The sequence below is a fragment of the Euprymna scolopes genome, chromosome 14 (genome assembly GCF_053919585.1).
Source record: "Euprymna scolopes isolate OS-2025 chromosome 14, ASM5391958v1, whole genome shotgun sequence".
NCBI lineage: Eukaryota > Metazoa > Mollusca > Cephalopoda > Sepiida > Sepiolidae > Euprymna > Euprymna scolopes.
This window is the reverse complement of record NC_136495.1, coordinates 128,843,674-128,859,641: the sequence shown is the minus strand read 5'-3', so window position 1 is coordinate 128,859,641 and position 15,968 is coordinate 128,843,674. Positions and strand designations below refer to the sequence as shown.

Here is a 15,968-nt window from a genome sequence, read left to right as displayed (position 1 = left end):
GACGGTGTTGTTTTTTTAATTGAATTCTACACTTTTTCAACAAACTGTTACAGACATAATGGGGTATTATTATACAAACACCGTGACAGCGTTAGGGTTAGGGTTAGGATTAGGGTTAGGGTTAGGGTTAGGGTTAGGGTTTAGGGTTAGGTTTAGGGTTAGGGTTAGGTTTAGGGTTAGGGTTAGGGTTAGGGTTAGGGGTTAGGGTTAGGGTTAGGGTTAATTCGCTGTCACGGTGTTTGTATAGTTTTACCCATAATGGACTACCCCCAACAAAAAACTGCGAATAAAATATATAAAACTCGTAATTTCTGTTTTTAAAGTGGGTTGTTTATTTTCCTTATGAAATATACTTTCAAAATAAACTATTACAGTCGTTAAAAACATAATAGAACTATTAATTTATTATTTTTTAAAAACAATGTTTACAAAATGTCTAAGCGCGTTTCTCTCGATGGCTTTTAATAATAAAAATGTGGAAACCTTTAAACTGTCGAATATGATTTTTAGGTAATTTAAAAAGAAAATGCTATGGACTGTTTTTCGAACATCGAAATTATAAATTTTAAAATTAGTTTTATTAAAAAAAATAAAAAAAGACGGTGTTGATTTTTTAATCGAATTCTAAACTCAACAAACTTTTACAGACATAATGGACTGTTTGTCAAACATCGAAAATTTTAAAAATAACGTTTTATGTACTATTCTAGAGTTATCGAATCTATAAAGTCTATTTTTTTATATGCTAGTGCAGAGAGTGATCCGTGCTAGATTAAGAATGGCTTTTAATAATAAAAATGTGGAAACCTTTAAACTGTCGAATATGATTTTTAGCATACTGTAATTTTCGTGTACATAAGCGTCCTCATGGAAACAAAATATTTTTACAAAAAAATAGTAGCATTGAGTTAAATAAATAACTGTTGCCAGAATTTATAGAATTTTTATTTTTTAATAGCGTTTTCTTACAACGAATAGAAAAATAATTTCCCATGAAAAAAAAAAGAAAATGCTATTAAAAAGTATAAAAAAAATTTAAAAAAAAAAAAAAAATTTCTGTAAACATTGAAAAAAAAATATTTGTACCCAAAAAGTATTAGCATATAAGTTAAATAAATAACTGTTGCCAGAAGTTAAATAAATTTTAATAAGTTCTATAAATAAAAAGAAAGCAGTATAAAATACGTACGTAAAAAAAAAAACACACCGAATGGTTTTAAAATGAAAGTGTGTGAGAGAGAGAGGGGGGGGGAGAGAGAAAGCGGTGTATATTGAAGTTAGTTCCTAACCAAAAGCGGTGCATTCGCCATTAGTGGACGTTGACGTCACGTCACGTGACATGACTAAGCGTTTTCAAACGAATAGAAAAATAGAAAGAGGGTGATAGAGAAAGTGAGAGAGAGAGAGAGAGAGTAAGTGTGAGAGAGAGAGACGGTGTTGGTTTTACTCCTCCCCCCTTCCAGCTTAAGAAGTATGAGGTCACGTGGTAATATACAAAATGGCTAATTATTTTATATTACATAAATATTACGATATTTTTATTATCGTCTAATATTTTGAAAGGTGAATTTTTTTATTCCTGTACATTTTTTCCTGACATTTTTCGTTAAAACTCTTGTATAAATAATATTTTTAACCAGTTAATCACGATGGAAACATTGGCACAAAGTTAAATAATAGATATAAGTAAGGCAAAGAGAAAAATGCAAAAGTATCGAAGACAAAACTTATTTACAATTGTTCACCATTAGTGGTCGTTGACGTCACGTCACGTGACATGACTAAACGTTTTTTTTTTTTTACGTATGAATTACATTGGATCATTCAAGAATTACGTAATAAAAAGCATTACAATGACAGTTTTTTTTGGGACCCCCTTGGAGATAACTGATACGTTTACCCCTTTCTCCTCGTCAGTTTGACGTGAAATTTCGATATTTGTCATCCGGGACAGGGGGCTTCGATATGATACCAAATTTATCAAGTCTGGTTGTGTGTTTCAAAAGTTTTAGCGTTACATACAAACATACAAACTCACAGACATTTGGGATTTATATATATAGACTAGCAGGGCTACCCGGCGTTGCTCGGGACCGTATAAACAATGAAAAAACAAAAGCAGATATTGAACATATGTTTGATTCTTAGGGGAGAGGAATCTTTCATCTCTATGTATTATTTGTTTTATCTACCCTAGGACTGATATTGTTCATGTTTTATCCCTAGTGTAGGTAATTTACAGCATGTACATGAAATTGTTTTACCTTAGGGAGAAGAGAACAGGTAATATACAACATAATGTGTCTATATTACATCCCTGGCAACGCCTAGAAACCAGCTAGAACATGTATTTCAGTCAATCTTTATTACATCTTGGGCTATGCCGGGAAACCAGCTAATCTCTATTTAGTGACTTGACCACCAAAATACCTCCCTAAGTGTGTCCTTTCTTTTGAACTTATTAGATATAGGTATCTAGAAATGTGTGTGAAATTTTGTTGAATGCATTGTTCACTATGATGTTCTTATTGTTCTACACAATATCAACTGTAGCGAAATAAAACAGTAAACTTAGTGTAGTGTTAGAATAAAGAGCAAAGGAAAAAATTAGAATCATATTCTGTAATTACAAATCTAAATTTGCTAGCGTGTACCAGTATTTGCCAGGTTGTGGAAATTTGGAATTTATAACATATGTAGTGGCCTTTTCCTAGATACCTATTTTTATAATTGTTTCAGTACATTGCTACAAAATGTGACATTTGTTGGCGTTTGTAAAAAAAATCATGAATGTGCTTATATTCCAAAAAAGAAAATATCAGTGCACAGTATTGAAAGTGTTTGAGATTCAAAAGTCTGTAACATTTCTACTAACTTCATAAGATGTCATGTGAGAAACTTAATTGAATATCAAGACATTATCTGAAGCGTTTTTATTTTGGTGTAACGTATGTGTTTACAGTGAACCTTAACTTTTAATAAACAGATTGGTATGCAATGACATAGGCTAGGAATCTTAGACAAAATATATATAAATTGGAAAAATGTGTGAACAAATGAAAAAAAAATGATCCGCTCTACTTGATGACATCAAGCACAGTAATATTTTAGTGAAGAAAATATGAAATTGATGTTCAGTGATTAGTTTGGATGAATGAGAAAATGTAATTGTTTGATGCATAAAAAATAACTCATTTGCTGTATTTGATATTAAGCAGCAAAAAAATAGTGATTTGAATATTTAGGAAAACATCAAATCAGATTATGTAAAAAAAAAAGATGAAATTAGAAAATATATATTTTCTGTTTATGAGTTTTGCCAATCAAAATTTTGTGGCAGAAATTGGGTGATTACCATGCAATTTTATTTTGGTAAAATTCTTAAATTATTTCAATGTTTATTATAATTTCTTATTAGTGACTTGTTATCATCAAAATCCGCCCCAAAGAGTGTCCTTTCTTTTATTAAGTATCAGAATAGGTATCCAGATTTCTACTTCTATACAAATGTGATATTGTAGTACAGTAAATGTCAAATTGTTTTTCAAGTATTAGTTTGTAACGTTTGTACTGACTTCATCAGATGTCATGTAAGGAGCTGAATTCTATGTAAGAAGACTTTATCTGAAGTGTTTTTATTTTGGTATATCATGTGTGATTACACTGTAGTAATTGCGCTGAAAGCATGTTAATTACAAATGACAAAAGTTAAATCAATTTCTGATTCAGCTACACAATATAAACTAAAGGAAATCAAATTTGCAAAATAAAAGCAATATGTAGTTATGGGTTAGTTTGGAGTTAGAATAAAAAGCCAACAAAACAGTTAGTTTGTATTGTGTAGATTGGTCATTTCTGATAGTATTGAGAGTTGTCAATGAAAATCTTAATTTCCGACAAAATACTGACTGTTTCTTGGATACCCATTCGTAAAAAGTACCTTTTTTGGAAAAAAAAAAACAAAAAAAACTCCCCGGATCACCTTCACCACCTTAAAAAAAAAAAACTTTATTCTTCAAAAAATGTGCACATTGTTAGTGTAAAAAACAGATTCGCACCACTTGATGAAATCAAGCATAGTAATATTTTAGTAAAGAAAATATGAAATTGATTTTCAATAATTAGTTTGAATGAATATCAGAAAATGTAATTGTTTGATGCATAAGAAAGAACTCATCTGCTGAATTTGATATTAAGCAGCAAAATATTTCAAAACATAAAAATGTGAAACATAACATGAATACTCTCCGTTGTCACTTGAAAACATTGACCTTGGTAGGAAGTTTATTAGATACTGAAATTGTGGTCTTGGTATGGTGTGCTTAATATTATTGTATGCAAAATTTAAAAACACAAAAGAGGGTACAATCAATATTGAAAAAGTAACATCTGTCACAGAAAATAGTAATTTATAAATGTCAAAAGAAATATTATTCTGTACTTAAAATGTTAAACTTACTGTTAACAATAATTTAAAATGGTGATCAGGATGAGTCCAACAACTTAGTCCTTGAGCTTTCTTATTGGTCATAGTAAAAAGAAATTGTAGTCTTTCAAGTTTGTTGGTCGCATTGGGATTCTTGGAATGTATCAACAGATTCCTGCATATGAATCTTTGTTAATTCCACACAATACAAAATATATATACAAAACAAAGTAAAGCAAAGTATAGGGTTAGTTGTGTCCTCTAATTATCAACCAAGTATATGTATTGATAAAAAGATAAAAGCAATGGAAATGTTTATTACAATGTATCAATATTAAATTTTTATCATGAACAACAAATCGAAATAATGATAGATATTTTGTGCTTATACGAAACTGGAATCAAGGATTGTCACCTGTGATTTTATATATGTCAATAGTGCATGCCACTACAAATGATATTAGCCAAATTAAGTTTTGTTTATTTCACCCATTATAAAATATATACACAAAATGCAGTAAACAAAGTTTAGGTTTAGTTAATGATAAGTTTAGGTTCGAGAAATAAGCAAAGAAAAGAAAAAAAGATACATTTGTTTATAGTGTGTAAATTGTAAGTTTGTAAATATTTAAAACTATCCACACTGGTATGTGGAAATTCTAGATACCTATTGTTATAAAGTTCCAATTCATGTTTGATATATCACTCTACATGTTCCCTGTTGCACCCCAAAGATGTAAATGATTATCGAGAAAGTGAAATGAAACAGTAGTTGAAATAAAATAGAAACAAATGCTGATGTTTACTATATAAAACACTGTGTTCAATGGAATTGAGCCTTATACAATATTGGTGGAATAAAAAAATCCATCTTTTTAATTCAATTTAAGAAATGAGCAAAAAATTGATATTTAAAATATTTGGCATGAAGAAAAAGAAATATAAGATAAAAGGTGATAAAGCAGTAAGAATCATATGCTGAATTCAATTAAAAACAAATATGATTGTCAAAGAAATATCATGAAAATTTTGTAAGTGAAAAAAATTATTTTTTGATATATTTGGTTTCGAAGTATTAAGAAGCATGTACAACTTCATTTTAAAGACAAAACGAAAACTGTACTAATGATAATGACAATGGTGAAAGGAAATTGGAAAAAAATGTATCAGAGGTAAAATGTTGGTCACATATACGTTTGTGTGGTATGCATGAAACACGTGTAGAAAATTATATTTTCTGATGCTGAAAGTAAGAAGAGAAACATTGTTAAAAAATGATCTAAAAGGCAATAGTAAAATCCTCATTTTTAGTGTGGGATATGTTGTTTGTTTCAATTGAGAAAGGAAACTTTAATTTATACAATTTGATGTTATAGATCACAAGTTTTATTACAATAAACATTGTGTTCTTTAATTATCAACCAAGTATATTTATTGATAAAAAGAGAATGTAATGGACATGTTTATTATAATTTATCAATATTAAATTGTTATCATGAAAAACCAATGGAAAGCGTGAATGTTATTTGGTGTTTTTAAAAAACAGCTACCAATGATTGTAACCAGTGATATTTGTGTATGCTAACAGTGCAAATGTGGTGGTGAAATGAATTTTTGTTTATTCTTCACAATATAAAATATATACACAAAACTAAAACATAATTTACGGTTAGTTAATGATAAGTTTAGGTTAGAGAATTAAGCAAAATTATAGATACCTATTGTTATAAAGCACCAATTCATGTTTGGTATATCAATCTACATGTTCCTTGTAGCACCCCAGAGGGGTAAATGAGTGTCAACAAAATGAAATAAAACATAGTATTTGAAATAAAATGAAAAAGTGCTTGAAAAGTGAAATATGCTGATGTTTACTATCTAAAACATTGCGTTCAATGCAATTGAAACTTATACTATATTGGTGGACTAAGAATTAAAGAAATAAAATTTAAGAAATTAGCAAAAAATTGATATATAAAATATTTGGCATGAAGAAAAACAAATATAAGACAAAAGGGGAAAAAGCAGTAACAATCATGTGCTGAAGTTCATTGAAAATAAATCGTTTGTCAAAGAAATATAATGAAAATTCTCAGAGTGAAAAAAAAAATGGGATTTTTACAAATCTGGTTTCCAAGTAATAGGAAACATGTACAGCTTCATTTTAACGACAAAATGTAAACTGTAGTAATGGTAATGAGAATGTTGAAGGAAATTGGCAAAAAATTGTTAGTCAAATGTTGATCAAATATTATAAGTTTGTGTGATATGCATGAAACGTTTAGAATATGATCTGCTCTCATGCTGAAAGCAAGTAGAGAAACATTGTGAAAAAATGATGTAAAGCTAAGCTAAGCAAACGACCAGTGAATGGAAATGTTTATTATAATGTATCAAGATGAACATATTATCATGAAAAAGCAAATCGAAATAGTGATAGTTATTTGGTGCTTATACGAAACAGGTATCAAGTATTGTCACCAGTGATTTTATTGATGTTAACAGTGCATGTCACTAAAAATAATGATGGTAGCGAAATTAAGTTTTGTTAATTCTACCCAATATAAAATATATACGCAAAACAAAGTAAACAAAGTTACGGGTTAGTTAATGATAAGTTTAGGTTCGAGAAATAAGCAAAGGAAAAGAAAAAAAAGGTACATGTGTTTATAATGTGTAAAATGTTAGTCTGTAAATATTTCCAACTATCAACACTGGTATGTGTAAATCCTAGATACCTATTGTCATAAAGTACCACTTCTTGTTTGATATATCACTCTACATGTTCCCTGCAGCATCCCAGAGAGTTAAATGAGTGTCCACAAAATGAAATAAAACATAGTACTGGAAATAAAATAAAATAAGAATATGTCTGAAAAGAAATAAATGCTGTTTACTATATAAAAAGTTGTTTTCAAGTGTCAAATGGAATTGAATCTTATACAATGTTGGTGGATTATGAAATTGCATGAATGAAATAACATTGGAGAAATAAGAAAAAAGTTTATATATACAATATTTACAAATGTAAGATAAAAGGTGAAGAAGGGCCAAATCCGAGATCTATAAATCGTAAATTTTCAAAGTGAAAACAGATATTTTTTTTTTTTTTTTAGATCTGCTTTCCAAGTAATAGTAACCATGTACAGCTTCATTTTAAATGAAAACTGTACTAATGATAATGTTCATGGTGAAAGGAAATTGGAAAAAAATTAAAAATGTCAGAGGTAAAATGTTTGTGTGGTATGCATGAAACACGTGTAGAAAATGATCTCATGCTGAAAGTAAGAGAAACATAGCTAAAAAATTATGTAAACGCAATAGTAAAATCCTCATTTTTAGGAACATAGTGTGGGGTATGTTGTTTGTTTCAATTGAGAAAGGAAAGTTTAATTTTTAGAATTGGATGTTATAGATCACAAGTTTTATTACAATAAACATTGTGTTCTCTAATTATCAACCAAGTATATTTATTGATAAAAAAAGAAAAGTAATGGACATGTTTATTATAATTTATCAATATTAAATTGTTATCATGAAAAACCAATGGAAAGCGTGTTGGTTATTTCGTGTTCATAAGAAAAAACATCATGGGTTGTCACCAGTGATTTTATGTATGCTAACATTTCGCTGCAAATGTGTTAGCTAAATGTCTTTTTGGTTATTCTACACAAAATAAAATATATACACAAAACAAAGTAAAAGAAATGTCAGGGTTAGTTAATGATAAGCTTAGTACCAAGAAATAAGCACAGAATAAGGAAAAGAAAGATACATTTGTTGATATTGTGTCGATTGGTGAATTTGTTGGTTCATTTTGTTTTATGACATATCAACACTATATCATGCCCAATCTAGTGACATTTTTTTTTCCTAGAATATATTTGTTTATTTAATGTTGGTTTCTATTTAACTCATAATTGGGACCCTAACAGGTACTACTACTCCAGATCAGAGTGGACCTGGTAGCAATAGCAATTAAATGGTGGCTTCACACTTCACAAAGCCCCATGTTTGGATACAGTTTATGGTCATATCCAGGACCTGGTGAATTTGTAAATAATTGAAACGATCAACACTGGCGAGTTAGAATTCTACATACCTATTGTTATATAGTACCAATTTATGTTTTACATATCACTCCACAACGTTGCTGCAGAATCCAGACAGTTGAAAGAGTCTCAAGAAACTGAAAAGCTATTTAGTACTCTTAAATAAAATAACATGCATAAAGAAATCCTAATATAAGACAATAGATGAAAAAGCAATAAAAATTTTGTGTGGAATCAAGTGAAAACAGTTTCTTTGTCAAAGAAATTGCATGAAGATTCTCAGAGACTTTTCCTTCCTCGTTCCCTTCCCTTTTGGTGGAAGGAAACTTTCACAGTGGCTCAGAAGGTGGGCTGAGCACACTTCCTACAAAGGTGGGATGGGTAAATTTCTTTTTCATTTGGTTGCCTGGAGGACAGGCTTAGGCCCCCCCCCCCAAAAAAAAACGTTGGAGCCAGGGAACTTCTCCTCCCAGAAGGGGGAGGGGGGCCCGGGAAGGCTTCTCTTCCCATATTTTTTGTTTTGTGTAAGGTTGATCTCTTTCCAAAGGGAGTAAGAGGATATCCCTCTCTTAGGAGGAGAGCGAAGGCTCCCTGGGCCTCCCATCCTCCTTCTGAGAGAAGTTCCCCGGCTTCCACATTCATTGCTCAGCCCGCCGTCCAGGCAATCAGAGTCTGATTGTCTGCCGTATATAAAAAGGCGATTTTAGCTTGTCAGGCGGTATGCTCTGCGTAGACCATTTTTCTTCCACCTGTTGACCTTCCCTCCCTGTCATACAATACGCTTAAACAGGATATTTTAATTTATGCAGATTCCATATAGACTTTTAGTTTCCCAGGGTGTATACCCTCCGTTGACCATTTATGTTTAATAGTTTTCCTTGCCCCTTCTCTGCCCCAGAATGGGAAGGGAGCTCTTTCCCACTGTATGGGGGGGGGCGGCTTTCTTTTATGGTTATGTGGGGAGCCTTACCTTTACCCCCCCTTAAGGTGGTAGGTCTTTTTTGTAAAATTGTTAGTCAAATGTTGATCAAATATTATAAGTTTTTGTGATATGCATGAAACATGTGCAGAATATGATCTGCTCTCATGCTGAAAGCAAGTAGAGAAACATTGTGAAAAAATGATGTAAAACTAAGCTAAGCAAACGACCAGTCAATGGAAATGTTTATTATAATGTATCAACAATAACACATTATCATAGTTATTTGGTGCTTATACGAAACAGGTATCAGGGATTGTCACCAGTGATTTTATTTATGTTAACAGTGCATGTCACTACAAATAATGATGGTAGCGAAATTAAGTTTTGTTTATTCTACCTAATATAAAGTATATACACAAAACAAAGTAAACATCTGCTGAATTTGATATTAAGCAGCAAAATATTTCAAAACATAAAAATGTGAAACATAACATGAATACTCTCCATTGTCACTTGAAAACATTGGTCTTGGTAGGCAGTTTATTAGATGCTCAAATAGTGGTCTTGGTATGGTGTGCTTAATATTATTGTATGCAAAATGTAAAAACACAAAAGAGGGTACAATCAATATTGAAAAAGTAACATCTGTCACAGAAAATAGTAATTTATAAATATCAAAAGGAATATTATTCTGTACTTAAAATGTTAAACTTACTGTTAACAATAATTTAAAATGGTGATCAGGATGAGTCCAACAACTTAGTCCTTGAGCTTTCTTATTGGTCATAGTAAAAAGAAATTGTAGTCTTTCAAGTTTGTTGGTCGCATTGGGATTCTTGGAATGCATCAACAGATTCCTGCATATGAATCTTTGTTAATTTCACACAATACAAAATATATATACAAAACAAAGTAAAGCATAGTATAGGGTTAGTTGTGTCCTCTAATTATCAACCAACTATTGCTAAAAAGAGAAAAGCACTGGAAATGTTTCTTATAATGTATCAATATTGAATTGTTCTCATGAAACACAAATCGAAATAGTGATAGTTATTTGGCGCTTATAAGAAACAGGTATCAGGGATTTTGGTGTATCAGATGTTTTTACAGTGAACTTAACTTTCAAGAAACAAATTGGTATGCAATGACATAGGCTAAGAATCTTAGACAAAATATATTCAAATGAAAAAAAATGTTGAACACTTATAACTTTGTATGGACTCTCAAAAACATTTGTAAAAAATGTGTAAACAAATGTAAAAAAAAATGATCCGCTCTACTTGATGACATCAAGCACAGTAATATTTTAGTGAAGACAATATGAAATTGATGTTCAGTGATTAGTTTGGATGAATGAGAAAATGTAATTGTTTGATGCATAAAAATAACTCATTTGCTGTATTTAATATTAAGCAGCAAAATATAGTGATTTGAATATTTAGGAAAACATCAAACCAGATTATGTAAAAAAAAAAAGATGAAATTAGAAAATATATATTTTATGCTTATGAGTTTTGCCAAATAAAATTTTTGTGGCAGAAATTGGGTGATTACCAAGTAATTTTATTTTGGTAAAATTCTTAAATTATTTCAATGTTTATTATAATTTCTAATTAGTGACTTGTTATCATCAAAATCCGCCCCAAAGAGTGTCCTTTCTTTTATTAGGTATCAGAATAGGTATCCAGATTTCTACTTCTATACAAATGTGATATTGTAGTACAGTAAATGTCAAATTGTTTTTCAAGTATTAGTTTGTAACGTTTGTACTGACTTCATCAGATGTCATGTAAGGAACTGAATTCTATTTAAGACTTTATCTGAAGTGTTTTTATTTTGGTAGATCATGTGTGATTACACTGTAGTAATTGCGCTGATAGCATGTTAACTACAAATGACAAAAGATAAATCAATTTCTGATTCAGCTACACAATATAAACTAAAGGAAATCAAATTTGCAAAATAAAAGAAAAATGTAGTTATGGGTTAGTTTGGAGTTAGAATAAAAAGCCAACAAAACAGTTAGTTTATATTGTGTAGACTGTTTAATTAACTTTGTTCATTTCTGATAGTATTGAGAGTGGTCAATGAAAATCTTAATTTCTGACAAAATACTGTAATTTTCTTGGATACCCATTCGTAAAAAGTACCTTTTTTGTGAAAAAAAAAAACACTCCCCAGATCACCTTCACCACCTAAAACACAAAAACAAAAATATCTTTATTCTTCAAATATTGTGGTTGACTGGAGGACGGGCTGAGCACTCCCAAAAAGGTAGGAGCCGGGGAACTTCTCCTCCCAGAAAGGGGGCCCGGGAAGGCTTCCCTGTCCCCATATTTTTTTTTTTTTTTGTGTAAGGTTGATCTCTTTCGGAATGGAGTAAGCAGAACCGACAGGGGGGGGGTCAATCAACCATACAAAAGGATATCTATCTCTTAGTTGAAAGAGGGAAGGTCTCCCTGTCCTCCCATACCCCTTCTGAGAGAAGTTTCCCCAGCTCTCAGCTTTGGGGTGGGGGTGGGGGTAGGAGGGCTTAGCCCGCCCTCAAGGCAAATAGTCTGACTGTCTGCCTTATATAAAAAGGCGATTTTAGCTGGTCAGGTGGTATGACCTGCATTGACTATTTTTCCTCCACCTGTTGACCTTCCTTAATATTTATTTTTAATAATGAACACATTTTATTTTAATATTAATATTTATTTGTAATAATAAACACATTATATTATTTTAAATATTAATATTTATTTTTAATAATAAATACATATTATTTTAAATATTAATATTTATTTATAATAATAAACACATTTTATTCTACTTTAAATATTAATATTTATTTTTAATAATAAAAACAATTTTATTTGAATATTAATATGTATTTTTAATAATAAACTCATTTTTATTTTAATAATTATTTTTAATACTAACTCATTTTATTATTGTAAATGTTAATATTTATTTTTAATAATTATTGTTATTTAATAATAATATCCTCTATTTTTTTACTGTTTATGTCTAACTTTTATCGACTTTTTCTTTTTTAATAGCATATTCTTTAAATGAATAGAAAAATATAGAAAAATAATTTCCCAAATTTTAGACCCCGGTTATTTGGCTGATAGTCGATAAAAATGATTAAAAGAGAGATTCATGAACATTAACGTTGTCATATAAAAAGAAAATGCTAATAAGAAGTGTTTTTAATCAATGTAACATATTTATTCAACTCTGTCATATATTTGTTTGATGACAACTTTTTCGAATCTGTGTACAGTAAAAACGATATACTTACATAGGATTTTGAAAGCATTTAAACTCTCGAAGAGTTTTATTATAAATAAAAGAGTTTAGTTTGTTGAACTTAATGGACTTTTTTGTTGTATCTATTAACTGTTTATTCTTTTTATCAAACAAAAAGAGAATTTTTATATTGACATGTGATGGACTGTTTTTCTAACATCGAAATTTTAAAATTAGTTTTATTTAAAAAAAAAAAAAACTCGCCATTAGTGGACGGTCAAAAGACAAATATATAACAAATAAATGTTAGGAAAGGCAAGATAAGTTACTTTTCTATCCAACTGGATATATTTTTTGTGTTTTTATTCAATGTAACATATTTATTCAGCTCGAAAAACATACAGTGTTTACCGATGTAATCGAAAAATGCCACCAGTTGTTTACATAGCCATTTGCCGGAAGTGACGGTTTTTTTTTATATAAGTTTTATTCAAACAGGCTTTAAGTTCAAATTAATGGACTTTTTTTTATACTTCCAAAATAAACTATTACAGTCGTTTAAAACATAATAGAAGTATTATTTTTTATTTTTTAAAAACAATGTTTACAAAATGTCTATGCGCGTTTCTTCCGGCCGGCTGCGAATAGCATAAATAAATAACTGTTGCCAGAATTTATCGCATTTTTATTTTTTAATAGCATTTTCTTAAAACGAATAGAAATGCTATTAAATATAATAAAAATTACTGAGATAAAAATATAAAAAAATACGTACGTAACAACAAAAACACACCGAAGAAAGTGTGTGTGTGTGTGTGTGAGAGAGAGAGAGAGAGAGGGAGGGAGGGAAGAGGAAGCGGTGTATGTTGAATTTTGTTCCTTTTCGAAGCAGCACAAAAAGTAAGTGTTTCCATAGTAACCAAACCGTGACGTCACGTCACGTGACATGACTAAGCGTTTTTAAACGAATAGAAAAATAGAAAGAGGGTGATAGAGAAAGTGAGAGAGAGAGAGAGTAAGTGTGAGAGAGAGAGACGGTGTTGGTTTTACTCCCCCCCCCCTTCCAGCTTAAGAGGTATGAGGTCACGTGGTAATATACAAAATGGCTAATTATTTTACATTACATAAATATTACGATATTTTTATAATCGTCTAATATTTTGAAAGGTGAATTTTTTTATTCCCGTACATTTTTTCCTGACATTTTTCGTTAAAAATCTTGTATAAATAATATTTTTAACCAGGTAATAACGATGGAAACATTGGCATAAAGTAAAAAAAAAGATATAACTGAGCCGAAGAGAAAAATGCAAAAGTATCGGAGAAAGATTTTTTTATTAACAATTGTTCGCCATTAGTGGACGTTGACGTCACGTCACGTGACATGACTAAGCTTTTTTTTTTTTACGTATTAATTACATTGGATCATTCAAGAATTACGTAATAAAAAGCATTACAATGACAGTTTTTTTTGGGACCCCCTTGGAGATAACTGATACGTTTACCCCTTTCTCCTCGTCCGTTTGACGTGAAATTTCGATATTTGTCATCCGGGACACGGGGCTTCGATATGATACCAAATTTATCAAGTCTGGTTGTGTCTTTCAAAAGTTTTAGCGTTACATACAAACATACAAACTCACAGACATTTGGGATTTATATATATAGATGTGTGATTTGAAGTGAATAAGGTCAGAAGATTTTTGTAATTCAATCACTGCTTGTTTAAAGCAAAGACGATATTTTTCGGTAATTTACCATCGATAGTCATCGATAGTCGTAGTAACAAAAATGTATTAAATGAAACTCTTTTGTTGGCGTTCAAAACAGTTAATGACGGGGATATTTTGTAACCGTAATTAGAATTCTATAGATCCATATTAACATCGTTATCTCACGAAGGTATGTTTCTTTATTATGCGTTTTGTAAGTTTGATTTCAATTATTCTGTGCCTGATTTATTTTTACGTTAGGTTTTATTACAATCTCCCTGCAACTCTTTTGTGTTTCTACTTTGTCATCGTTTCAAATTTTTAGAGAACACGATTCAGTTCAGTGTTTATTCTTATGACACAAATACGTTACGGGTGTTTTTCAATAACTCAATTTGAAGGTGGTTTGGAAATCGTTCTTTCCCCCCTTTTCTCTTAAACAGTAACGTTCTATGTCGCTATCTTTTTCGAGTTAAAGAGATTTCGTGATTCTAATTGTGCTTTTGTTGGGAAGCCGGTATAAAACTTTTATGGCAATCGACTGAATTACGGACTTGTAGGTAGTATTATCTAAACGGCAACTCTATTGTATAAAAATATCGATTACTTTCATCTAGCGAGGACGGCGGCTTTGCCAAGGCGTATAAAAACGCGTAAATATGACATTTTAATTCGTCCAGATTTCGTATATCTATATATCTATGAAAGTGAACGTGTCTGTGTGTCCGTCTCTGTGTCTGTGTACATTTCCCTACGAAATAACTGTCAATTTTAAGTCTACAGACTCAAATTTGATTTACAGGGTACGGAGATTTTGGAAAATCTTTGTAATCAGTTTTCGGACAGAAATTTGGCTGTTAAGGGGTCAAAGTTCAATGATTTGACCTTTGAGAACTCTACCAAACTCCTCCGTCAATTTTGGGTATAAACACTTGAGATTTTAGATATAGGTTCCTTGGATAGGGATCTAACTTAATATGATTTGAGCCCCAAACAATACATGTTAAGGGGTCATAATAGGGGTCATAATAGGGGTCATAATAGGGGTCAAAGTTTTAAAAATTTTGACCTGCGGTCTCTACCAAATTACTCAGACAATTTCTGGTCTAAATCTTTGAAATGTAAATAAAGGATTTTCAGAGATAGGGCAAACTTTTTAATCGGTTGGGGTCGAAAATCTTTAGTTACCAATATATAAATGTATGTATGTATGTGTGTATTTATGTATGTATGTATGTTTGCATGTCTGTCTAAATCTTTCGACAGAGGCGATTGATTTTCACAAGATCAATATTGTTTTGAAGTTCCATCTTTCGGACGACAAATACCTTATTTCCGGTTGGGCGGTGGTCGTAAGAGCAAATATGTCATGTTTTTTTATCGTTCTTTTCCTCCTTTGCAGTACGGGTTCGAGCCTGCCTTCCTACTGCCCCTTTTTCTTTCTTTTTCTTTTTCTGAACACACACCTCCAAACACCCGGGTAACGCCGCGCTGAAATGCTAGTATTATTATACAGTTGTGATTTCAAAAGTTAATAAAAAAGCATTCGGGTGCCATCAGTTAGAATCGAAACTATAGCATTGAAAGCTGGTGACGTTACTACTGTGCCAATGTAACAT

General features: G+C 30.8%; 1 long non-coding RNA gene across 3 annotated transcripts in view; it reads left to right on the top strand.

Annotated features, from left to right (window-relative positions):
* LOC145293265 (uncharacterized) overlaps positions 1-15,968 on the top strand; it is a 496,584-nt gene that overhangs the window by 275,067 nt on the left and 205,549 nt on the right. The window lies entirely within an intron of this gene.